The following is a 25,888-nucleotide window of genomic DNA, read 5'->3' as shown; positions in this document are numbered from 1 at the left end:
ATAGTGGAGTTCTACTGTGATCTATCCTCCTGCCTCATAGTGGAGTTCTACTGTGATCTATCCTCCTGCCTCATAGTGGAGTTCTACTGTGATCTATCCTCCTGCCTCATAGTGGAATCCTACTGTGATCCATCCTCCTGCCTAAAAGTGGAGTTCTACTGTGATCCATCCTCCTGCCTCATAGTGGAGTTCTACTGTGATCCATCCTCCTGCCTCATAGTGGAGTTCCACTGTGATCTATCCTCCTGCCTCATAGTGGAGTTCTACTGTGATCCATCCTCCTGCCTCAACTCATAGTGGAGTTCTACTGTGATCTATCCTCCTGCCTTAACTCATAGTGGAGTTCTACTGTGATCCATCCTCCTACTGTGATCCATCTTCCTGCCTCATAGTGGAGTTATACTGTGATCCATCCTCCTGCCTAAAAGTAGAGTTCTACTGTGATCCATCCTCCTGTCTCATAGTGGAGTTCTACTGTGATCCATCCTCATGCCTCATAGTGGAGTTCTACTGTGATCTATCCTCCTGCCTCATAGTGGAGTTCTACTGTGATCCATCCTCCTGCCTCAACTCATAGTGGAGTTCTACTGTGATCTATCCTCCTGCCTTAACTCATAGTGGAGTTCTACTGTGATCCATCCTCCTACTGTGATCCATCTTCCTGCCTCATAGTGGAGTTCTACTGTGATCCATCCTCCTGCCTCAACTCATAGTGGAGTTCTACTGTGATCTATCCTCCTGCCTTAACTCATAGTGGAGTTCTACTGTGATCTATCCTCCTGCCTTAACTCATAGTGGAGTTCTACTGTGATCTATCCTCCTGCCTCATAGTGGAGTTCTACTGCGATCTATCCTCCTGCCTCATAGTGGAGTTCTACTGTGATCCATCCTCCTGCCTCAAATCATTGTGGAGTTCTACTGTGATCTATCCTTCTGCCTCAACTCATAGTGGAGTTCTACTGTGATCCATCCTCCTGCCTTAACTCATAGTGGAGTTCTACAGTGATCCATCCTCCTGCCACAACTCATAGTGGAGTTCTACTGTGATCTATCCTCCTGCCTCAAAGTGGAGTTCTACTGTGATCTATCCTCCTGACTTAACTCATAGTGGAGTTCTACTGTGATCTATCCTCCTGCCTTAAATCATAGTGGAGTTCTACTGTGATCTATTCTCCTGCCTCATAGTGGAGTTCTACTGTGATCTATCCTCCTGCTTCATAGTGGAGTTCTACTGTGATCTATCCTCCTGACTTAACTCATAGTGGAGTTCTACAGTGATCTATCCTCCTGCCTCAGCTCATAGTGGAGTTCTACTGTGATCTATCCTCCTACCTCATAGCGGAGTTGTACTGTGATCCATCTTCCTGCCTCATAGTGGAGTTCTACTGTGATCTATCCTCCTGTTTCATAGTGGAGTTCTACTGTGATCTATCCTCCTGCCTCATAGTGGAGTTCTACTGTGATCCATCCTCCTGCCTTAACTCATAATGGAGTTCTACTGTGATCCATCCTCCTGCCTCAACTCATAGTGGAGTTCTACTGTGGTATATCCTCCTGCCTCATAGTGGAGTTCTACTGTGATCTATCCTCCTACATCATAGTGGAGTTCTACTGTGATCTATCCTCCTGCCTCATAGTGGAGTTCTACTATGATCTATCCTCCTGCTTCATAGTGGAGTTCTACTGTGATCCATCCTCCTGCCTCAACTCATAGTGGAGTTCTACTGTGATCCATCCTCCTGCCTCAACTCATAGTGGAGTTCTACTGTGATCTATCCTCCTGCCTCAAAGTGGAGTTCTACAGTGATCCATCCTCCTGCCTTAACTCATAGTGGAGTTCTACTGTGATCCATCCTCATGCCACATAGGGGAGTTCTACTGTGATCTATACTCCTGCCTCAACTCATAGTGGAGTTCTACTGTGATCTATCCTCCTGCCTTAACTCATAGTGGAGTTCTACTGTGATCTATCCTCCTGCCTTAACTCATAGTGGAGTTCTACTGTGATCCATCCTCCTGCCTCATAGTGGAGTTCTACTGTGATCCATCCTCCTGCCTCAACTCATAGTGGAGTTCTACTGTGATCTATCCTCCTGTCTCATAGTGGAGTTCTACTGTGATCTATCCTCCTGCCTCATAGTGGAGTTCTACTTTGATCTATCCTCCTGCCTCATAGTGGAGTTCTACTGTGATCTATCCTCCTGCCTCATAGTGGAGTTCTACTGTGATCTATCCTCCTGCCTCATAGTGGAGTTCTACTGTGATCTATCCTCCTGCCTCATAGTGGAGTTCTACTGTGATCTATCCTCCTGCTTCATAGTGGAGTTCTACTGTGATCTATCCTCCTTCCTCAACTCATAGTGGAGTTCTACTGTGATCTATCCTCCTGCCTCATAGTGGAGTTCTACTGTGATCTATCCTCCTGCCTCAACTCATATTGGAGTTCTACTGTGATCTATCCTCCTGCCTCATAGTGGAGTTCTACTGTGATCTATCCTCCTGCCTCATAGTGGAGTTCTACTGTGATCTATCCTCCTGCCTCAACTCATAGTGGAGTTCTACTGTGATCTATCCTCCTGACTTAACTCATAGTGGAGTTCTACAGTGATCTATCCTCCTCCCTCAGCTCATAGTGGAGTTCTACTGTGATCTATCCTCCTGCCTCATAGTGGAGTTCTACTGTGATCCATCCTCCTGCCTCATAGTGGAGTTCTACTGTGATCTATCCTCCTGCCTCATAGTGGAGTTCTACTGTGATCTATCCTCCTTCCTCATAGTGGAGTTCTACTGTGATCCATCCTCCTGCCTCAGCTCCTAGTGGAGTTATACAGTGATCCATCTTCCTGCCTCATAGTGGAGTTCTACAGTGATCTATCCTCCTGCCTCATAGTGGAGTTCTACTGTGATCCATCCTCCTGCCTTAACTCATAATGGAGTTCTACTGTGATCCATCCTCCTGCCTCAACTCATAGTGGAGTTCTACTGTGATCTATCCTCCTGCCTCATAGTGGAGTTCTACTGTGATCCATCCTCCTGCCTTAACTCATAGTGGAGTTCTACTGTGATCCATCCTCCTGCCTCATAGGGGAGTTCTACTGTGATCTATCCTCCTGCCTCATAGTGGAGTTCTACTGTGATCCATCCTCCTGCCTTAACTCATAGTGGAGTTCTACTGTGATCCATCCTCCTGCCTCAACTCATAGTGGAGTTCTACTGTGATCTATCCTCCTGCCTCATAGTGGAGTTCTACTGTGATCCATCCTCCTGCCTTAACTCACAGTGGAGTTCTACTGTGATCCATCCTCCTGCCTCATAGGGGAGTTCTACTGTGATCTATCCTCCTGCCTCATAGTGGAGTTCTACTGTGATCCATCCTCCTGCCTTAACTCATAGTGGAGTTCTACTGTGATCCATCCTCCTGCCTCATAGTGGAGTTCTACTGTGATCTATCCTCCTGCCTCATAGTGGAGTTCTACTGTGATCTATCCTCCTGCCTCATAGTGGAGTTCTACTGTGATCTATCCTCCTGCTTCATAGTGGAGTTCTACTGTGATCTATCCTCCTGCCTCAACTCATAGTGGAGTTCTACTGTGATCCATCCTCCTGCCTCAACTCATAGTGGAGTTCTACTGTGATCTATCCCCCTGCCTCATAGTGCAGTTCTGCTGTGATCTATCCTCCTGCCTCATAGTGGAGTTCTACTGTGATCTATCCTCCTGCCTCATAGTGGAGTTCTACTGTGATCCATCCTCCTGCCTCATAGTGGAGTACTACTGTGATCCATCCTCCTGCCTCATAGTGGAGTTCTACTGTGATCCATCCTGTCTTTGCTCAGTTAGGATCACCACTTTATTTTAAGAATGTGAAATGTCAGAATAATAGTAGAGAGAATGATTTATTTCAGCTTTTATTTCTTTCATCACATTCCCAGTGGGTCAGAAGTTTACATAAACTCAATTAGTATTTGGTAGCATTGCCTTTACATTTTTTAACTTAGGTCAAACATTTTGGGTAGCCTTCCACAAGCTTCCCACAATAAGTTGGGTGAATTCCTCCTGACAGAGCTTGTGTAACTGAGTCAGGTTTGTAGGCCTCCTTGCTCACACACGCTTTTTCAGTTCTGCCCACAAATGTTCTATAAGATTGAGATCAGGGCTTTGTGATGGCCACTCCAACACCTTGACTTTGTTGTCAATAAGCCATTTTGCCACAACTTTGGAAGTATGCTTGGGGTCATTCTCCATTTGGAAGACCCATTTGCGACCAAGCATTAACTTCCTGACTGATGTCTTGCTGTTGCTTCAATATACCCATATAATTGTCCTTCCTCACGATGCCATCTATTTTGTGAAGTGCACCAGTCCCTCCTGCAGCAAAGCACCCCCACAACATGATGCTGCCACCCCCGTGCTTCACAGTTGGGATGGTGTTCTTCGACCTGCAAGCCGCCCCCTTTTTCCTCCAAACATAACGATGGTTATTATGGCCAAACAGTTCTATTTTTGTTTCATCAGACCAGTGGACATTTCTCCAAAAAGTACGATCTTTGTCCCCATGTGCAGTTGCAAACCATAGTCTGGCTTTTTTATGGTGATTTTGGACCAGTGGCTTCTTCCTTGCTGAGCAGCCTTTCAGGTTATGTCGATATAGAACTCGTTTTACTGTTGATATAGATACTTTTGTACCTGTTTCCTCCAGCATCTTCACAAGGTCCTTTGCTGTTGTGGGATTGATTTGCACTTTTCACATCAAATTACGTTCATCTCTAGGAGACAGAATGTGTCTCCTTCCTGAGCGGTATGACGGCTGTGTGGTCTCATGGTGTTTATACTTGCTTACTATTGTTTGTAGAGATGAATGTGGTACCTTCAGGCATTTGGAAATTGCTCCCAAAGATGAACCAGACTTGTGGAGGTCTGCAAAAAATGTTTTGAGGTCTTGGCTGATTTCTTTTGATTTTCCCATGATGTCAAGCAAAGAGGCACTGAGTTTGAAGGTAGGCCTTGAAATACATCCACAGGTAAACCTCCAATTGACTCAAATGATGTCAATTGGGCCATCAGGAGCTTCTAAAGCCATGACATAATTTTCTGGAATTTTCCAAGCTGTTTAAAGGCACAGTCAACTTAGTGTATGTAAACTTCTGACCCACTGGAATTGTGATACAGTGAATTATAAGTGAAATAATCTGACTTGTGTCATTCACAAAGTAGATGTCCGAACCGACTTGCCAAAACTATAGTTTGTTAACAAGAAATTTGTGGAGTGGTTGAAAAACGAGTTTTAATGACCCCAAGCTAAGTGTATGTAAACTTCCGACTTCAACTGTACATGGGACACGACAAAGATGAGGACAAAGACGTCTGACTGCTACGCCATCTTGGTTAAAAAAAATCAAGATACCTGCAGAGTTTCACTTTCCTCTATACTCTGTGTTGTGTTGAAGAGTAAACTGGAGAGGAACACTGAGAACAGACAACAGCACTATAGTTTCTTAACAAGAAATTTGTGGAGTGGTTGAAAAACGAGTTTTAATGACCCCAACCTATGTGTATATAAACATTCGACTTCAACAGTATAAATACTATCAATACTATCAACCATATCAATACTACCAATAATATCAGTACTATCTACCATATATATACTACCAATGATAGCAACCATGTCAATAATACCAATACTATTAATACTACAATACTATCAACCATATCAATACTATCAATAACATAAACCATATCAAAACTATCAATACTATGAATAGTATCAACCCTATCAATAACATCAACACTATCAATACTATCAATAACATCAACCCTATCAATACTATCAATAACATCAACCCTATCAATACTATCAATAATATCATTCCTATCAATACTATCAATAACATCAACCCTATCAATAACATCAACGCTATCAATACTATCAATAATATCAACCCTATCAATACTATCAACATCAACCATATCAATACTATCAATACTGGCAACCATTTCAATAGTATCAATACTATCAGCCCTATCAATACTATCAATAACATCAACTCTATCAATACTATCAATAATATCAACCCTATCAATACTATGAATAACATCAACCCTATCAATACTATCAATAACATCAACTCTATCAATACTATCAATAACATCAACCATATCAATACTATCAATAACATCAACCCTATCAATACTATCAATAACATCAACCCTATCAATACTATCAATAATATCATTCCTATCAATACTATCAATAACATCAACCCTATCAATACTATCAATACTATCATTCCTATCAATACTATCAATAACATCAACCCTATCAATACTATCAATAACAGCAATCCTATCAATACTATCAATAACATCAACCCTATCAATACTATCAACATCAACCATATCAATACTATCAATACTATCAATATTATCAACCCTATCAATACTATCAATAATATCAACACAATACATTTGATCAATATTATCAATACTATCAATAATATCAACCCTATCAATACTATCAATACTATCAATAATATCAACCTATCAATAATATCAATCTCTCAATACTATCAATAACATCAACTATCTCAATACCATCAATACTATCAACCCTATCAATACTATCAATAATATCAACCCTCTTAAAACTATCAATACTATCAATACTATCAACAATATCAATAACATCAACCCTATCAATAATATCACAACTATCAATATGATCAATAATATCAAATACTACCTATATTATCGACCCTATCAATACTATCAACACTATCAACACTTTCAATACTATCAATAATATCAATACTATCAATCCTATCAATACTACCTATATTATCGACCCTATCAATATTATCAACCATATTAATACTGTCAACCCTATCAATACTGCCAATACCATTAATACTATCAATACTATCATTTACATTTACATCATTTAGCAGACGCTCTTATCCAGAGCGACTTATAGTAGTGAATGCATACATTTCATTTCATACATTTTTTTTTTCTGTGCTGGCCCCCCGTGGGAATCGAACCCACAACCCTGGTGTTGCAAACACCATGCTCTACCAACTGAGCTACAGGGAAGGCTATCAATTCTATCAACCCTATCCGTCCTATCACTACTGTCAAACATATCAATACCATCAATACTATTAATAATATCAACCCTATCAACACTATCAACCCTATCAATACTAGCAACCCTGTCAATACTATCAACCCATCAATACTATTAACACAATCAATACAATCAAAACTATTAATACTATCAACCATATCAATACTGTGAATAGAATCAATACTATCAATACTGTTGTAGTTGGAATTTTAACAGGTTATTGGCGAACGTGCAATTACTGGAGAATAAACTGGATGAGCTCCGTTCGGAAGATCCTATCAATGTGATCTGAAGAACTGTAATATCCTATGTTTCTCCAAGTCATGGAGGAACAAGGACATAATAATATAAATGTAGTTGTTTTTTCTATGCATAGCTGGACAGAACGGCTGCATCGGGAAAGCTCAGAGGAGGGGGTGTGTGTCTCGTTGTTAAACACAACTGGTGCGCGATCCCTGCTCGCCTGAGTTAGAATACCTCATGATAAACTGTAGACCACACTATTTACCAAGTGTGGTAAATTTTTGTAGCAGTCTATTTACCACCACAAACCGATGCTGGCACTAAGACCGCACTAAACAAGCTCTATAAGGCCATTAGCAAACAACAAAATGCTCACCAAGAGTTGGCCCTCCTAGTGGCCGCTGATTTTAATGAAGGAAAACTGAATCCATTTTACCTCATTTATACCACCATGTCACCTGTGCAACTAGAGGCAAAACATTTTTAGATCACCTTTACTTCACACATAGCTCAACTGGACACCTTAATGAGGCAGTGAATGAACTGAGAGAGAAAGCACGCAGGGCATTCTACGCCATTAAAAAGCAAATTCAAATTGAAATACCTATTAAAATTTGGCTAAAACGAAATGAATATGTCATTGAACCAATTGCACTTTATGGCAGCGAGGTGTGGGGTCCACTTGCAAAACAAGATTTCATCAAATTGGACAAACACCCCATTGAAACCCTGCACGCAGAGTTCTGTAAGATTCTCCTACATGTCCAGAGAAAAACTACAAACAATGCATGCAGGGCAGAATTAGGCCAATATCCACTAATAATAAAACCTCAAAAAAGAGCAATTAAGTTTTGGAAACATCTCAAATACAGTGACCCCCTTTCATATCATTACCAAGCCCTGCAATGCCAAGAGCTGAGAAAAGAAAAGAGTCCACTCATCCAGCTGGTCCTGGGGCTGAGTTTACAAACCGGTTCTACTAACACACTGAAGCCTCAGGACCATCATCCAGCTGGTCCTGGGGCTGAGTTCACAAACCTGTTCTACTAACACACTGAAGCCTCAGGACCCTCATCCAGCTGGTCCTGGGGCTGAGTTCACTAACCTGTTCTACTAACACACTGAAGCCTCAGGACCCTCATCCAGCTGGTCCTGGGGCTGAGTTCACTAACCTGTTCTACTAACACACTGAAACCTCAGGACCCTCATCCAGCTGGTCCTGGGGCTGAGTTCACAAACCTGTTCTACTAACACACTGAAGCATCAGGACCAGAACATCCAATCAATCAGAATAAACTACATTACTTATTGGGAAGCACAAGCACAAACACAAAGCAAAATGCAGTGCTATCTGGCCCTAAATCGACAGTACACTATGGCTAAATATTGGACCATGGTTACTGATCAAAACCTTAGAAAAACCTTGACAAAGTACAGGCTCAGTGAGCATAGCCTTGGCATTAAGAAGGGTAGACACAGGAAAACCTGGCTCCCTGTAGAGGAAATGCTATGTAACCACTGCAACACAGCAGAACCTGAGACAGAGCTGCATTTCCTGACAAAATGTAAAAAAAATATAAAACAATTAGAGAGTGTCATTTCCCCAAATTTGAAACCCTTTTCAAGGTTTCAAAGACCTCTCTGATGAGGATAGGCTACCCGTCCTGTTGGGGGAGGATGCAGAGAGCTGTGGGTTGGCAGCGCACTACATTGCTGCCTGCCATAAGATGAGGGACAGTGTCTGACAGACCAATCAACCTGCACATGTCCTCAACTGTATGGCTATTGTTATTGTTGAATGTATAGTTATGTTGACCCTTGGTTATTGTTGTTACTGTTGTCCCGTTGACAATTTTGATTCTCATTTTTATTTATTTTTTATTTTTATATTGTAAATATCCAAAATAAGCTTTGGCAATATGTATATTGTTACGTCATGCCAATAAAGCGAATTGAATTGAATTGAATTGAGAGAGAGAGAGAGAGAGAGAGAGAGAGAGAGAGAGAGAGAGACAAAGAGAGAGAGACAGAGACAGAGAGAGACAGAGAGAGACAGAGAGAGACAGAGAGAGACAGAGAGAGACAGAGAGAGAGAGAGATAGAGAGACAGAGAGAGAGACAGAGAGAGGCAGAGAGAGACAGAGAGAGAGAGACAGAGAGAGAGACACAGACAGAGAGACAGAGACAGAGAGAGACAGAGAGAGACAGAGAGAGAGAGAGAGAGAGAGAGAGAGAGAGAGAGAGAGAGAGAGAGAGACAGAGACAGAGAGAGAGACAGAGAGACAGATCAGAGATACGAAGCAGAGACAGATCCTTACCAAGTACAGGCTGAGTGACCACCGATTGGCAATAGAAACCGGCAGACATAAAAAGACATGGCTATCCAAAGAGGAGCGTGTATGTGGTCACTGCACGACAGGGGAGGTAGAGGCAGAGATGCACTTTCTCCTTTACTGTGATAAATATTCCTCACAAAGAGATTCCTTATTCACAGAAATAACTACATTTATTCCAAATTTGAACTTATTAAACCCAGAGGAAAAAGTAAAAATACTCATGGGCGAAGGAGCAATGGCTCCTCTTGCAGCCAAATATGTATTTGCCTGCCATAGCCTGAGGGACACTGAATAATAACATCTGCATAGTAAGCAGTAACTTACTTATTATTACTATTATTGTTATTACTATTATTATTGTTGTTTATCATTCCAAATAGTAGTGGTATGGGTGGTAATGGTAATGATAGCAGTTTAGTGATGGTGATGGTAGTAGTAGTGGTAATGATAATAGTAGTTGTAGTACTGATGTAATGGTGAAGATGACCGTTATTTAGTTATAAGTTAGTTAGAGATTCATTTTCCATATTTCGATTTTTATATTTATTACATTCTACTATTTTACTATTATTTTTGTATTATTATTATTATTATTCACTGCCATTTTATATTATTATCTGTTATTGTTTATAATTGTATTACAATGTATATTGTATACATTGTTGCTTTGGCAATATTGACACAATGTTTTTCATGCCAATAAAGCAGCTTGAATTTGGATTTGAATTTGAATTTGAGAGAGAGAGACAGAGAGAGACAGAGAGAGAGAGAGATAGAGAGACAGAGACAGAGAGACAGAGAGAGATAGAGAGACAGAGACAGAGAGACAGAGAGAGAGACAGAGAGAGGCAGAGAGAGACAGAGACAGAGAGACAGAGACAGAGAGAGACAGAGACAGAGAGAGACAGAGAGAGAGACAGAACAAAATCCCCACTGTAGCATCAGGCTGGAGGTTAGGGTTGGAGTTAAGGTTCGGAGGTATTCCTCCCAGAGAGATAAAACAAACCCTAACTCTCTACCTGACTGACGTTCACTCAGACTAAATACACTTAGCTCTATGTTGTCAGAGGCACATCAACTTTTATTTAACCTTTATTTAACTAGGCAAGTCAGTTAAGAACAAATTCTCATTTACAATGACGGCCTACCCCAGCCAAACCCTAACTCTAACTTAAGATGAGCTTTTGAACAGTAAGTACTACTCTGTACAGTCATCTGCTTGAAGCCTGGTTCTGATGTCTCTCTGCCTATCATCCTGTCTGTCTGTCTGTCTGTCTGTCTGTCTGTCTGTCTGTCTGTCTGTCTGTCTGTCTGTCTGTCTGTCTGTCTGTCTGTCAGTCTGTCCATCTCCAGTTGCCCCTCATGATAAATCATATAGATGTACAGAAGGCCTGGTGCAGAACGGTGCTGCAGTGGTAACACTCCCTGGCACTGTCACATTTTATATGACTCCCTTCTGGAGACCCATGGTTTCTCTCCCTCTGATTCCTAACCTGTCTCAACAAAGCGGAAAAACAGCACATATTTAAAGTAGGTCTTATCTATAGGCCTAACCTGAAAAATAGCAGAGTGAATGCAGAAATGTAATTGAGATGGTGCTGGTTATTTCTTACTGATAAAATATGGAAGGAGTTTCTATCTCATGGAAATGTAATAATTGAAAAACATTAGATAATCACATCTCCCGAACGAGTCCAAACATCTGCTCTGAAATAGGAAGACGCCTGTCAGTGTCTGTCAACTATCCCGAGTTACACTGATTGGAAATAATAAATATTGGTTATTGCTTTAGTTAAGCGACATTATTATTGATTTTTTTAATCAAAGATAAGTTTCTTATTTTTACAGGTCCCTGACAAGGCCTTCCCCATGACTCGAAAGCCTTTATTGCCTTTAGGACTTGGCAACATTCTTTCTTTGATTTCATTATCAATTAGTGATCGGCTCAGCGGTGAATGAGACAATATTGCATAACCAAAAAGATAGGCACGCATATCTAACAAAGGCTTTAATAAAATATATTACATTTGGTCAAAATAAATCATAAAAAAAAGTTTAAGAGGTTATTGGACGGTTTGGAAGTGTAGCCCAAATATCCACTATGGCTCTAAGACTGACTGACTGGGGGAGAGGGGTCTCACATGTAGTGGAGGATGTGCTCTGTTCACCGGGCTACTGACTGACTGGGGGAGAGGGGTCTCATGTAGCGGAGGATGTGCTCTGTGCACCGGGCTACTGACTGGGGGAGAGGGGTCTCATGTAGCGGAGGATGTGCTCTGTGCACCGGGCTACTGACTGTCTGGGGGAGAGGGGTCTCATGTAGCGGAGGATGTGCTCTGTGCACCGGGCTACTGACTGACTGGGGGAGAGGGGTCTCATGTAGCAGAGGATGTGCTCTGTGCACCGGGCTACTGACTGGGGGAGAGGGGTCTCACATGTAGCGGAGGATGTGCTCTGTGCACCGGGCTACTGACTGGGGGAGAGGGGTCTCATGTAGCGGAGGATGTGCTCTGTGCACCGGGCTACTGACTGACTGGGGGAGAGGGGTCTTATGTAGCGGAGGATGTGCTCTGTGCACCGGGCTACTGACTGACTGGGGGAGAGGGGTCTCATGTAGCGGAGGATGTGCTCTGTGCACCGGGCTACTGACTGGGGGAGAGGGGTCTCACATGTAGCGGAGGATGTGCTCTGTGCACCGGGCTACTGACTGACTGGGGGAGAGGGGTCTCATGTAGCGGAGGATGTGCTCTGTGCACCGGGCTACTGACTGGGGGAGAGGGGTCTCATGTAGCGGAGGATGTGCTCTGTGCACCGGGCTAATGACTGGGGGAGAGGGGTCTCATGTAGCGGAGGATGTGCTCTGTGCACCGGGCTACTGACTGACTGGGGGAGAGGGGTCTCATGTAGCGGAGGATGTGCTCTGTGCACCGGGCTACTGACTGGGGGAGAGGGGTCTCATGTAGCGGAGGATGTGCTCTGTGCACCGGGCTACTGACTGGGGGAGAGGGGTCTCATGTAGCGGAGGATGTGCTCTGTGCACCGGGCTACTGACTGACTGGGGGAGAGGGGTCTCATGTAGCGGAGGATGTGCTCTGTGCACCGGGCTACTGACTGACTGGGGGAGAGGGGTCTCATGTAGCGGAGGATGTGCTCTGTGCACCGGGCTACTGACTAAGGGAGAGGGGTCTCATGTAGCGGAGGATGTGCTCTGTGCACCGGGCTACTGACTGGGGGAGAGGGGTCTCATGTAGCGGAGGATGTACTCTGTGCACCGGGCTACTGACTGACTGGGGGAGAGGGGTCTCATGTAGCGGAGGATGTGCTCTGTGCACCGGGCTACTGACTGGGGGAGAGGGGTCTCATGTAGCGGAGGATGTGCTCTGTGCACCGGGCTACTGACTGAGGGAGAGGGGTCTCATGTAGCGGAGGATGTGCTCTGTGCACCGGGCTATTGACTGAGGGAGAGGGGTCTCATGTAGCGGAGGATGTACTCTGTGCACCGGGCTACTGACTGACTGGGGGAGAGGGGTCTCATGTAGCGGAGGATGTGCTCTGTGCACCGGGCTACTGACTGACTGGGGGAGAGGGGTCTCATGTAGCGGAGGATGTGCTCTGTGCACCGGGCTACTGACTGGGGGAGAGGGGTCTCATGTAGCGGAGGATGTGCTCTGTGGACCGGGCTACTGACTGACTGGGGGAGAGGGGTCTCATGTAGCGGAGTATGTACTCTGTGCACCGGGCTACTGACTGACTGGGGGAGAGGGGTCTCATGTAGCGGAGGATGTGCTCTGTGCACCGGGCTACTGACTGTCTGGGGGAGAGGGGTATCATGTAGCGGAGGATGTGCTCTGTGCACCGGGCTACTGACTGACTGGGGGAGAGGGGTCTCATGTAGCAGAGGATGTGCTCTGTGCACCGGGCTACTGTCTGGGGGAGAGGGGTCTCATGTAGCGGAGGATGTGCTCTGTGCACCGGGCTACTGACTGACTGGGGGAGATGGGTCTCATGTAGCAGAGGATGTGCTCTGTGCACCGGGCTACTGACTGGGGGAGAGGGGTCTCATGTAGAGGAGGATGTGCTCTGTGCACCGGGTTACTGACTGGGGGAGAGGGGTCTCATGTAGCGGAGGATGTGCTCTGTGCACCGGGCTACTGACTGACTGGGGGAGAGGGGTCTCATGTAGCGGAGGATGTGCTCTGTGCACCGGGCTACTGACTGACTGGGGGAGAGGGGTCTCATGTAGCGGAGGATGTGCTCTGTGCACCGGGCTACTGACTGACTGGGGGAGAGGGGTCTCATGTAGCAGAGGATGTGCTCTGTGCACCGGGCTACTGACTGGGGGAGAGGGGTCTCATGTAGCGGAGGATGTGCTCTGTTCACCAGGCGACATCAACCTTAATTCACAGCATGGAAGATGAACACGGCTAAAGGCATCAATGGCAAAATAAGGTTGGTGAAGCAGCACTGAAGACATGGCTGTAGCAGAATAAATTCTGCAAATTTGTATGATTTTTTATGATGATAATGAACCAATTAGAATCTGAAATACATCAGTTATTGTGAAGCTGGAGAGCACAACACATTTGCAGTATACCAATCCCTGTCTGTAACAGCCTGCCAAGTTCTGTAACATCAAACACTAAAATAAGTCTAAAATAGTATGGGGCTCTGAGGATTCTACTCAGTTTTACAGCAGCACAGTGTATCGCAATGTACCGCAGTGCCCATGGCGCTGCTATATATGCGTCCAGACAGCAGAGTAATACTGATAGGCAGCCCCGCTCTCTCCAACACATGTCCGGGGTACGGGCCACGGGGGACCAGGAACAGACAAGCTCTGAAAGTAGATAGCTCATCGGGAGACATGCTGCTTATGCTGCTCACATACCCAGTTTAACTGGTGTTATTAAGATGCCGACTGTAAGGACAGTCTAACTGGTTTACAGTCTGTCTGTCTGTCTGTCTGTCTGGATGACTCATGGAAGTGCCATACTATGCTCGCATTGTCAGCTCATAATCAGCCAACGTTCTCTCTCAATGTAACAACAATAGAATAACAATGACCATTAATGACATAAACAATTATATGCAAATCAGTCTTACCCAAGGATTGTAATATGTTTTTGTAATCCCGTTTTGACAGCGATCCTTTATAAGAGTAAATTATCACAAAAACGACCAAAAACACTATATATTGATAAATCCATCCAGAAGAGTTGGTATGAGTATGTTGTTGTAATATTGTGTAGTTCTAAAATCAAATCCCTAACAAGTCGCCTGCCTGAGCGACTCTTCCACAACGCAGAGAGAGATCCCTCCAAAACGGTCTATTCGGTATAGAGTCTAAATCCCTTTTCACTGCGTCGTGTTCTGCTGTTGTATCCATCCAAAAAGATAGTTGATGGCTATATCATCCAGGTGATCATGTCCTCTCTCTCCCTCTCTCTGGTCCTTAGACAGTTCGGTAATCCGTGGTCTTGCGGACGGGAACTGCTGACTCGCGCTGGTTGGTTGGAGGTGAAGTACAGCTCGAGTCCCACGCCGCGCTGCGCGGTGTACGGGATCGTACTGGCGCGTGAAAGAAAAGCAGCTCTGCTTCGATATCCTCTCTCCGTGATGTGGAGCCGCGAGCTGCAGGCAGTTGGAAACAGATTTCAGCTTCGAGTGTCGCATGACAGCCGGCTGGAGTCTTTAAGCAGAGCTAGGGAGGATGAGGAAGAGAGAAGAGGAGGAGCTGGAAGGCGCCTCCCACCATCACTTCTACAAAACATGATTCAACTGGTCTGTCCAATACAGTCTGAAGCATAAACCCCACACTAGATGGTTTTATGGACTACACCCAACTAGGAAATATAGAATAAATGCAACATGTTGTATCTTTTCTATACTGATTAAACGATTGACTTGTGTTTATAACATGCCTTCTACATAGCAATAAGAATACATACTAGATACACAATCTTCCAGAGGCAAAGCCATGGCAAGGCCAGGCTGGGCAGAGGCCCTGCCGGACTGAACACTTGCTCACCCAATAAGGCTGGATTATACTGTAATATCATTTTTTTAAAGTATTTGTTGTTTTTATTGTCTCCTGATTAATCAGACATGTTGAAAAATTCAGTTTCAGGTTAGCATGTCAGCCCATGAGGAGGTTAATATGTCAGCCATGAGGAGTTTAGTAGGTCAGCCATGAGGAGGTTAGCATGTCAGCCATGAGGAGGTTAGCATGTCAGCCATGAGGAGGTTAGTATGTCAGCCATGAGGAGGTTAGCATGTCAGCCATGAGGAGGTTAGCATGTCAGCCATGAGGAGGTTAGCATGTCAGCCATGAGGAGGTTAGTATGTCAGCCATGAGGAGGTTAGCATGTCAGCCATGAGGAGGTTAGTATGTCAGCCATGAGGAGGTTAGCATGTCAGCCATGAGGAGGTTAGCATGTCAGCCATGAGGAGGTTAGCATGTCAGCCATGAGGAGGTTAGTATGTCAGCCATGAGGAGGTTAGCATGTCAGCCATGAGGAGGTTAGCATGTCAGCCATGAGGAGGTTAGCATGTCAGCCATGAGGAGGTTAGCATGTCAGCCATGAGGAGGTTAGCATGTCAGCCATGAGGAGGTTAGCATGTCAGCCATGAGGAGGTTAGCATGTCAGCCATGAGGAGGTTAGCATGTCAGCCATGAGGAGGTTAGCATGTCAGCCATGAGGAGGTTAGCATGTCAGCCATGAGGAGGTTAGCATGTCAGCCATGAGGAGGTTAGTATGTCAGCCATGAGGAGGTTAGTATGTCAGCCATGAGGAGGTTAGTTTGTCAGCCATGAGGAGGTTAGCATGCCAGCCATGAGGAGGTTAGCATGTCAGCCATGAGGAGGTTAGCATGTCAGCCATGAGGAGGTTAGTATGTCAGCCATGAGGAGGTTAGTATGTCAGCCATGAGGAGGTTAGCATGTCAGCCATGAGGAGGTTAGCATGTCAGCCATGAGGAGGTTAGCATGTCAGCCATGAGGTTAGTATGTCAGCCATGAGGAGGTCAGTATGTCAGCCATGAGGTTAGTATGTCAGCCATGAGGAGGTTAGCATGTCAGCCATGAGGAGGTTAGCATGTCAGCCATGAGGAGGTTAGTATGTCAGCCATGAGGAGGTTAGCATGTCAGCCATGAGGAGGTTAGCATGTCAGCCATGAGGAGGTTAGCATGTCAGCCCATTTCACTGCAGTTGACGAATCACACACAATACCAAGAAAAGTGAGTGTTCCCCACTACTGTGATCAATCGTTTTTTCTTATGGAAGTGGCTGGAATACAGTTCGACGAGGGATGCTGTTTCTGTAAAATGTGTAGACATAAGGCCAGTATGGAAGTAGCGTAGGGTGACCATACGTCCTCTTTTTGGACCTAAAAAAATGCGTCCGGCCGAGATTTCTAAATCGCCCAAAATGTCCGGGATTCGGCTTTTGCTTTCTACAGTCGCCATTCATTGTGTGCGTTTTTGGGGTTTTGCATTTCTTTGACCTTTCTCTTTAGGTCCCGCCTTCTCACACGCCACCATTGGTGGGTCATGTAGGCCTACGCAAACATTGGTCAAACTGCATCTCAATCATTACCCTCACATGGCAACAGCCAAGAGACAGAGCAACAGCTTGCTTGTCAACAGTGGCACATGGCTCCAGAACAGCGTAAAAATGGCCAAACGCAAATGTAAATTCACAGACGATTTACAGAGAAAATTCCCGTGTTTTCGTCTTGGTCATGGTCTGTGTGAAGCAGAATGCATGACCTGCAAAGCTGGCACGTACGTGTCAGTGTCAAATAAAGGTGCTAGCGACCTAGAAGCCCAGATAAGCTCCGCAAAACACAAAATTGCAGCTAAAGGAGAGAGTTCGTCAGGTAAATTTAACTGACTATTTTGTGAGAGCAGGTAAAACAGAAGATGCATTCCACAACACTAGGGTGACCATACGTCCTATTTTTCCCGGACATGTCCTCTTTTTTGAAAACGAAAATATGGTCACCCTAAATTAGCGACTGGAACGAGCTTTAACAAACACTCAAACTTTACAGTTTTATCTTAATCTCTTCATTCAAAGACTCAATCATGGACACTTACTGCCAGTTTTGACTTCTTTGTGTGATGTATTGTTGTCTCTACCTTCTTGCGCTTTGTGCTGTTGTCTGTGCCCAATAATGTGTGTACCCTGTTTTGCGCTGCTATCATGTTGTGCTGCTGCCATGTTGTGTTGCTACCATGTTGTTGTCATGTTGTGTTGCTACAATGCTGTGTTGTCATGTGTTGCTGCCATGCTATCTTGTTGTCTTAGGTCTCTCTTTATGTAGTGTTGTGTTGTCTCTCTTGTCGTGATGTGTTTTGTCCTATATTTTAATTTAATTTATTTATATTTTGTAAGCCCAGCCCCCGTTCCCGCAGGAGGCCTTTTGCCTTTTGGTAGGCCTTCATTGTAAATAAGAATTTGTTCTTAACTGACTTGACTTGTTAAGATGGGCCAATAAGACGTTAGTTTAACTGAAATCAGGATTCTGATGGTCCTATTGGTCAGACAGCAGATTCTGATGGTTCCATTGGTCAGACAAGTAGGGCTGCACCATCGAGAGCATCCTGACCGGTTGCATTACCGCCTGGTATGGCAACTGCTCGGCATCTGACTGTAAGGCACTACAGAGGGTAGTGCAAACGGCCCAGTATATCACTGGGGCAAAGCTTCCTGCCATCCAGGACCTATGTAAAAGGCGGTGTCAGAGGAAAGCCCAGAAAATTGTCAGAGACTCCAGTCACCCAAGTTATAGACTGTTTTCCATGCTTCCGCATGGCAAGCGGTACCGGAGCGCCAAGTCTAGGTCCAAAAGGCTCCTCAACAGTTTGATTTGATTTGATGTTAAAGAGGTAAATCTGCTGTCTGTTGTTTTAAACACACAATGTTTCTCTCTCTCTATCTCTCTCTCTTTCTCTCTACCAGCTCACCTCTCCTCCTCTCAATGTGAGAGGACGAGGACGAGTGCGTATGCGAGGTGGGCGATGAGGAGGAAGAGGAGGGCAAGAAAGAGGAAGAGGAGGAGGAAGAGGAAGACAAAGAGTGGAAATATCTGATGAAATTCAAGCAACAGTTATAGACCATGTTCTTGTTCATGGACTGACAATGAGGGAAGCAGGACTTGGAGTGCAACCCAATTTGAGCCGATTTTCTGTGTCCACCATAGTAAGGACATTCAGAGAAGAGAACAGGTACAGTAAACTACTGTATTTTTGTAATTGCAAATTTACTGTACTACACTATATGCAGCTGTTTCAATAGACATTTGTAAAGTTAATCACTGTATGTATTGTACTGCATGAATATGTTTTGTAACTGCACAACTACTTTTTGTAGAATTGCAAGGCTGCCACATGCAGGTGGAAGGACAGCTATATTCACTCGGGAGCAAGAGGCCATTATAGTTGGCATGGTCCTTCAAGATAATGCAATACGACTCAGAGAAATCCAGGAACGAGTGATACAAGACAACACACACTTCCAGGGAATCGACAGTGTGAGCATTTCCACAATTGACCGTGTCCTCCATCGTAACAGGATGCGAATGAAACAAGTATACAGAGTACCTTTTGAGCGCAACTCACCAAGGGTGAAAGAACTGCGAGCTCAGTATTGTGCAAGTAAGTGTACATTCAGAAACATTTACTGTAATCTAGATTGTCTACAGTACTAACACATACTATGTGAATGACATTACTCTTCAGTACATACAATGTATGTGAATCAGAAGTGCATACAGTAGGCCTAATTGTACTCTACAGTATAGCACTGTCTCTGTACGACTTACAAAATCCTACATACAGTACATTGTATTTCTACACAGACAATATTTGACTTGGAATCCTTGGACAGACCCCATGAGTTCATCTTTGTCGATGAAGCAGGCTTCAATCTAACAAAGAGGAGAAGGAGAGGCCGAAACATGATTGGACAGCGGGGCCATTGTTGAAGTCCTTGGTCAACGAGGTGGCAATGTCACAATCTGTGCTGCTATCAGCAACCATGGTGTTCTACATCACCATGTTACACTCGGGCCATATAACACCCAGCACCTTCTAAGATTTATTGCCAATCTAAGAGATATTTTATTTGAGCAGCAGGTTCAAGAGCAGCAGGGTCAAGAGCTAAATGAGAATCCCATCCCCACCTATGTGATAGTGTGGGATAATGTCAGTTTCCACCGAGCTGCTCAGGTAAGGGAATGGTTTAACATCAATGGGCAGTTTATGAACTTCTACCTCCCTCCATACTCGCCTTTCCTGAATCCGATTGAGGAGTTTTTCTCCTCTTGGAGATGGAAAGTGTATGATAGACAACCCTACACCAGAGTAAATCTGCTGCAAACCATGGATTTAGCCTGTGGTGATATAGGTGAGGAATCATGTCAGGGCTGGATACGGCACACAAGAGGCTTCTTCCCCTGTTGCCTCAGGAGGGACAATATTGCTTGTGATGTCAACGAAGTGCTCTGGCCTGACCCAGCCCAAAGACAAGAACAAGCACATTGATCACATGTTTACTCCTTTGATTTCTGTCCCTTTTAGTATTTGTATACTGTAGTACAGTGCATTGTAGGCTGTATACTGTACAATGGACAAATTGTATGGCCCTGAACATTGTGCTTTCCATTTATTAACAGTACTGACTGCTCAATAGATTTTGACTGGTTGCAGGTTCATGTCAACAAAGAACAAGAATTACAGTATCACAGAGACAAAGGACAAGTGTGTGAGATGCAGGGTACAGTACTGTAAAAATAGGGGTACAAGGAGGAGGAAGAACAAAAAACACAATTGCAAAGAGCAAAGCAGAGTAGTAATTTCTGATCAATTTTGAGCTACTACGATAGAACATGTTTTCGTTCATCAAAAGACAATGACGGAAAAATATGAATATTTTTTTAGATTAAAATGTACTTCTCCCTGAGAATTGTATGTTTTGAACAATGTGTTTTCTATTTTTCGGTGTATTGTTTACTGACTGCTTGAGAGTGTATACCATTTTGATCACTTTGTTCATGATTTGAGAGCAGTGTTTGATTTTGAACACAGGTAAAACTGTTTTGAGGCGAATGTTTCATTTTGCGAGAGGAGTCAGAGGTTATGTAAATACTGCTGGAAGATGAGGAGAGGAGAGGAGAGGAGAGGAGAGGAGAGGAGAGGAGAGGAGAGGAGAGGAGGGGAGAGGAGAGGAGAGGAGTCAGAGGTTTGTAAATACTGCTTGAAGATGAGGTTTTGTGTTTAATGTTTTCAGGAAATGGAGCAAGGTTTCAGAAATTGTGTTTTAGCAATTGAGAAAAACTGTAATAAGGGCATCGACGACGTCGTCCCCACAGTGACGGTACGTACATATCCCAACAAGAAGCCATGGATTACAGGCAACATCCCCACTGAGCTAGAGGCTACAGCTGACTCTTTCAAGGAGTGGGATACTAATCTGGACATTATAAGAAATCCCGCTACGACCTCGGACGAGCCATCAAACAGGTAATGTACTGGTTTTTCATTTCCGGTCACAACTTGTAGACTTGTTAACGTGCTGCTGTGCAGTTTTTTGCTAACCTTACTTTGCTACCTGCCAACTTTACGGTTTTTATTTTTTCATAAACGTTTTATATTTAAATTTTTTCCACTTGCTCAACTTTTTTCATTCAACTTTTTCACCCCGGATGCTTTATCTGGACGTCATTTGTCAGGACCTCGACGAGCGGAAGCTAAGTAGTAACATTATTAATATTAGGCCTTCTAATTGCAGTCGCTGTACTCATAATATACAGGAGAACGATCGCCTTATGGCGAGGAGAGCTGTGCTGCAATCGTCAGGCAAGGGTAATTTATGTGTACAGTCGTGGCCAAAAGTTTTGAGAATGACACAAATATTAATTTCCACTATGTTTGCTGCCTCAGTGTCTTCAAATATGTTTGTCAGATGTTACTATGGAATACTGAAGTATAATTACAAGCATTTCATAAGTGTCAAAGGCTTTTATTGACACTTACATGAAGTTGATGCAAAGAGTCAATATTTGCAGTGTTGACCGTTCTTTTTCAAAACCGCCCGTCATGCTGTCAATTAACTTCTGGGCCACATCCTGACTGATGGCAGCCCATTCTTGCATAATCAATGCTTGGAGTTAGTCAGAATTTGTGCGTTTTTGTTTGTCCACCTGCCTGTTGAGGATTGACCACAAGTTGTCAATGGGATTAAGGTCTGGGGAGTTTCCTGGCCATGGACACAAAATATCGATGTTTTGTTCCCCGAGCCACTTAGTTATCACTTTTTCCTTATGGCAAGGTGCTCCATCATGCTGGAAAAGGCATTGTTTGTCACCAAACTGTTCCTGGAGGGTTGGGAGAAGTTGCTCTCGGAGGATGTGTTGGTACCATTCTTTATTCATGACTGTGTTCGTAGGCAAAATTGTGAGTGAGCCCACTCCCTTGGCTGAGAAGCAACCCCACACATGAATGGTCTCAGGATGCTTCACTGTTGGCATGACACAGGACTGATGGTAGCGCTCACCTTGTCTTCTCCGGGCAAGCTTTTTTCCGGATGCCCCAAACAATCGGAAAGGGGATTCATCAGAGAAAATGACTTTACCCCAGTCCCCAGCAGTCCAATCCCTGTACCTTTTGCAGAATATCAGTCTGTCCCTGATGTTTTTCCTGGAGAGAAGTGGCTTCTTTGCTGCCCTTCTTGACTCCAGTCCATCCTCCAAAAGTCTTTGCCTCACTGTGCATGCAGATGCACTCACACCTGCCTGCTGTCATTGCTGAGCAAGCTCTGTACTAGTGGTGCCCCAATCTCGCAACTGAATCAACTTTAGGAGACGTCCTGGTGCTTGCTGGACTTTCTTGGGCACCCTGAAGCCTTCTTCACAACAATTGAACCGCTCTCCTTGAAGCTCTTCATGATCCGATAAATGGTTGATTTATGTGCAATCTTACTGGCAGCAATATCCTTGCCTGTGAAGCCCTTTTTGTGCAAGGCAATGATGATGGCACGTGTTTCCTTGCAGGTAACCATGATTGACAGAGGAAGAACAATGATTCCAAGCACCACCCTCCTTTTGAAGCTTCCAGTCTGTTATTCGAACTCAATCAGCATGACAGTGATCTCCAGCCTTGTCCTCGTCAACACTCACACCTGTGTTGACGAGATAATCACTGACATGATGTCAGCTGGTACTTTGTGGCAGGGCTGAAATGCAGTAGAAATGTTTTTTGGGGATTCAGTTCATTTGCATGGCAAATAGGGACTTTGCAATTAATTGCAATTCATCTGATCACTCTTCATAACATTCTGGAGTATATGCAAATTGGCATCATACAAACAGAGGCAGCAGACTTTGTGAAAATTAATATTTGTGTCATTCTCAAAACTTTTTGCCACGACTGTAGGAAAGGATGAAACAGCGTCTGTGCCACCAATAAGTACAGATAGTAACGTTAGTATAAATCCCCTCGCACGGTCCCCGCAGTCGGACAACTTTCTCATGGCTTCTGGAAGGAAATGCTGTAGGAATGCTCAACCGGTGTTGCTCATTAAGCCGACAGAAACTTTCAACCGGTTCTCCCCATTAAGCAGCGAGTCGGAGTCAGAGGCCGAGCCTTCTCTGGTCTCTCCTCCTCCCTTTACGGGGTCTAAGACGCCGAAGCCTCCAACCATTAGCTCTGACAAATTGAAAACCCAGTCATTGGTGACTTCTTTACCCGTGGTATTAGACTCAAAACCAATCATCCAGCGATCATACACTGTTTACCAGGGGGCAGGGCTACTGACGTTAAGGCTAATCTGAAGATGGTGCTGGCTACGGCAAAAACTGGTGAGTGTAGAGAGTATAGAAATATTGTTATCCACATCAGCACCAACGATGTTAGGATGAAACAGTCAGAAGTCACCAAGCACAACTTAGCATGTAAATCAGCTAGAAAGATGTGTCGCCATCGAGTAATTGTCTCTGGCCCCCTCCCAGTCAGGGGGAGTGATGAGCTCTACAGCAAAGTCACACAAGTCAATCGCTGGTTGAAAACTGTTTTCTGCCCCTAGCAAAAGATAGAATTTGTAAATAATTGGCCCTCTTTCTGGGACTCACCAACAAACAGGACCAAGCCTGGCCTGCTGAGGAGTGACGGACTCCATCCTAGCTGGAGGGGTGCTCTCATCTTATCTATGAACATAGACAGGGCTCTAACACCTCTAGCTCCACAATGAAATAGGTTGCAGGCCAGGCAGCAGGCTGTTAGCCAGCCTGCCAGCTTAGTGGAGTCTGCCACTAGCACAGTCAGTGTAGTCAGCTCAGCTTTCCCCATTGAGACCGTGTCTGTACCTCGACCTAGGTTGGGCAAAACTAAACATGGCTGTGTTCGCCTTAGCAATCTCACTAGAATAAAGACCTCCTCCATTCCTGCCATTATTGAAAGAGATCGTGATACCTCACATCTCAAAATAGGGCTACTTAATGATAGATCCCTCACTTCCAAGGCAGTTCTAGTCAATTCATTAATCCCTGATCATAATCTTGATGTGGTTGGCCTGACTGAAACATGGCTTAAGGCTGATGAATTTATTGTGTTAAATGAGGCCTCACCTCCTGGTTACACTAGTGACCATATCCCCGCGCTTCCCGCAAAGGCGGATGTGTTGCTAACATTTACTATTGCAAACTTCAATTTACAAAAAAAAACGACTACGTTTTCATCTGTTGAGCTTTTAGTCATGAAATGTATGCAGCCTACTCAACCACTTTTTATAGCTACTGTTTACAGGACTCCTGTCACAGTATCTAACGAAGGTGGCGCCCCTCCTCGGTCGGGCGGCGCTCGCCGGTCGTCGTCGCCGGCCTATTAGCTGCCACCGATCGTTGTTTCTGTGTCTGTTGGTTTTGTCTGTCGATCCCGCACCTGTTTTGTGTTTTTCATTAGTGGGGGGTTATTTAATGTGTATTTTCAGTTGGGGTTCTCGTGCGGGATTGTTCGTTTGTTCATGAAGGACAGTTGTGTTATATCCGATTTAGGAAGTCATTATATTGCCGGGCTGCGCCCCGCGCGCTGTTTTTTTTTTTTTGTGCGCTTCTTTGATTTCCTTTTTTTTGAGAAAAGTGTTTTCTCCTGGCGGACTTCGCCACTCGCCCTGTGCCCAACGGCTATTGCGACTGGTATTGCCTATTAAAACTCAGTTGCTCCGGCCCTCTGTCTCCTGCTCCTGATTTCATATATCCACTGGTCCTAGACGCTCGTGACAACTCCTGGGCCTTATACAGCGTTCCTCACTGAATTCCTATTGGATCTTGTAGTCATGGCAGATAAAATTCAAATTTTTGGTGACTTTAATATTCACATGGAAAAATCCACAGACCCACTCCAAGGCTTTCCGAGCCATCATCGACTCAGTGGGTTTTGTCCAACATGTCTCCGAACCTACTCACTGCCACAGTCATACTCTGGACATAGTTTTGTCCCGTGAAATAAATGTTGTGGATCTTAATGTTTTTCCTCATAATCCTGGACTGTCAGACCACCATTTTATTACATTTGCAATCGCAACAAATAATCTGCTCAGACCCCAACCAAGGATCATCAAAGCTGTGCTATAAATTCTCAGACAACCCAAAGATTCCTAGATGCCCTTCCAGAATCCCTCCACCTACCCAAGGACATCAGAGTACAAAAATCAGTTAACCACCTAACTGAGGAACTCAAATTAGCCTTGCGTAATACCCTAGATGCAGTTGCACCCCTAAAAACAAAAAACATTTGTCATAAGAAACTAGCTCCCTGGTATACAGAAAATACCCGAGCCCTGAAAATTGGAACGGAAATGGCGCCACACCAAACTGGAAGTCTTCCGACTAGCTTGGAAAGACAGTACCGTGCAGTATCGAAGAGCCCTCACTGCTGCTCGATCATCCTATTTTTCCAACTTAATTGAGGAAAGTAAGAACAACTGAACATTTCTTTTTGATACTGTCGCAAAGCTAACTAAAAAGCAACATTCGCCAAGAGAAGATGGGTTTCAATTCAGCAGTGATAAATTCATAAACTTCTTTGAGGAAAAGATCATGATCATTAGAAAGCAAATTACGGACTCCTCTTTAAATCTGCGTATTCCTCCAAAGCTCCGTTGTCCTGAGTCTGCACAACTCTGCCA

At 44.3% G+C, this 25,888-nt stretch overlaps 1 protein-coding gene across 7 annotated transcripts in view; it reads right to left on the bottom strand.

Annotated features, from left to right (window-relative positions):
* LOC115183113 (fibroblast growth factor receptor 3) overlaps positions 1–15,381 on the bottom strand; it is a 166,197-nt gene extending 150,816 nt beyond the window's left edge. For 5 of the 7 annotated variants that reach the window (XM_029744454.1, XM_029744455.1, XM_029744456.1 and 2 more), the window contains exon 1: positions 14,808–15,380. The gene's annotated coding sequence lies outside the window, so the exon portion shown is untranslated. Of the gene's footprint in view, positions 1–14,807 lie in introns of all 7 variants that reach the window. The other 2 variants (XM_029744452.1, XM_029744453.1) reach the window with 1 other exon arrangement.
* Between the last annotated feature and the right edge of the window lie 10,507 nt (positions 15,382–25,888).

Source organism: Salmo trutta, unplaced genomic scaffold (genome assembly GCF_901001165.1).
Source record: "Salmo trutta unplaced genomic scaffold, fSalTru1.1, whole genome shotgun sequence".
Lineage (NCBI taxonomy): Eukaryota > Metazoa > Chordata > Actinopteri > Salmoniformes > Salmonidae > Salmo > Salmo trutta.
This window is presented reverse-complemented; position numbering and strand designations above follow the sequence as displayed.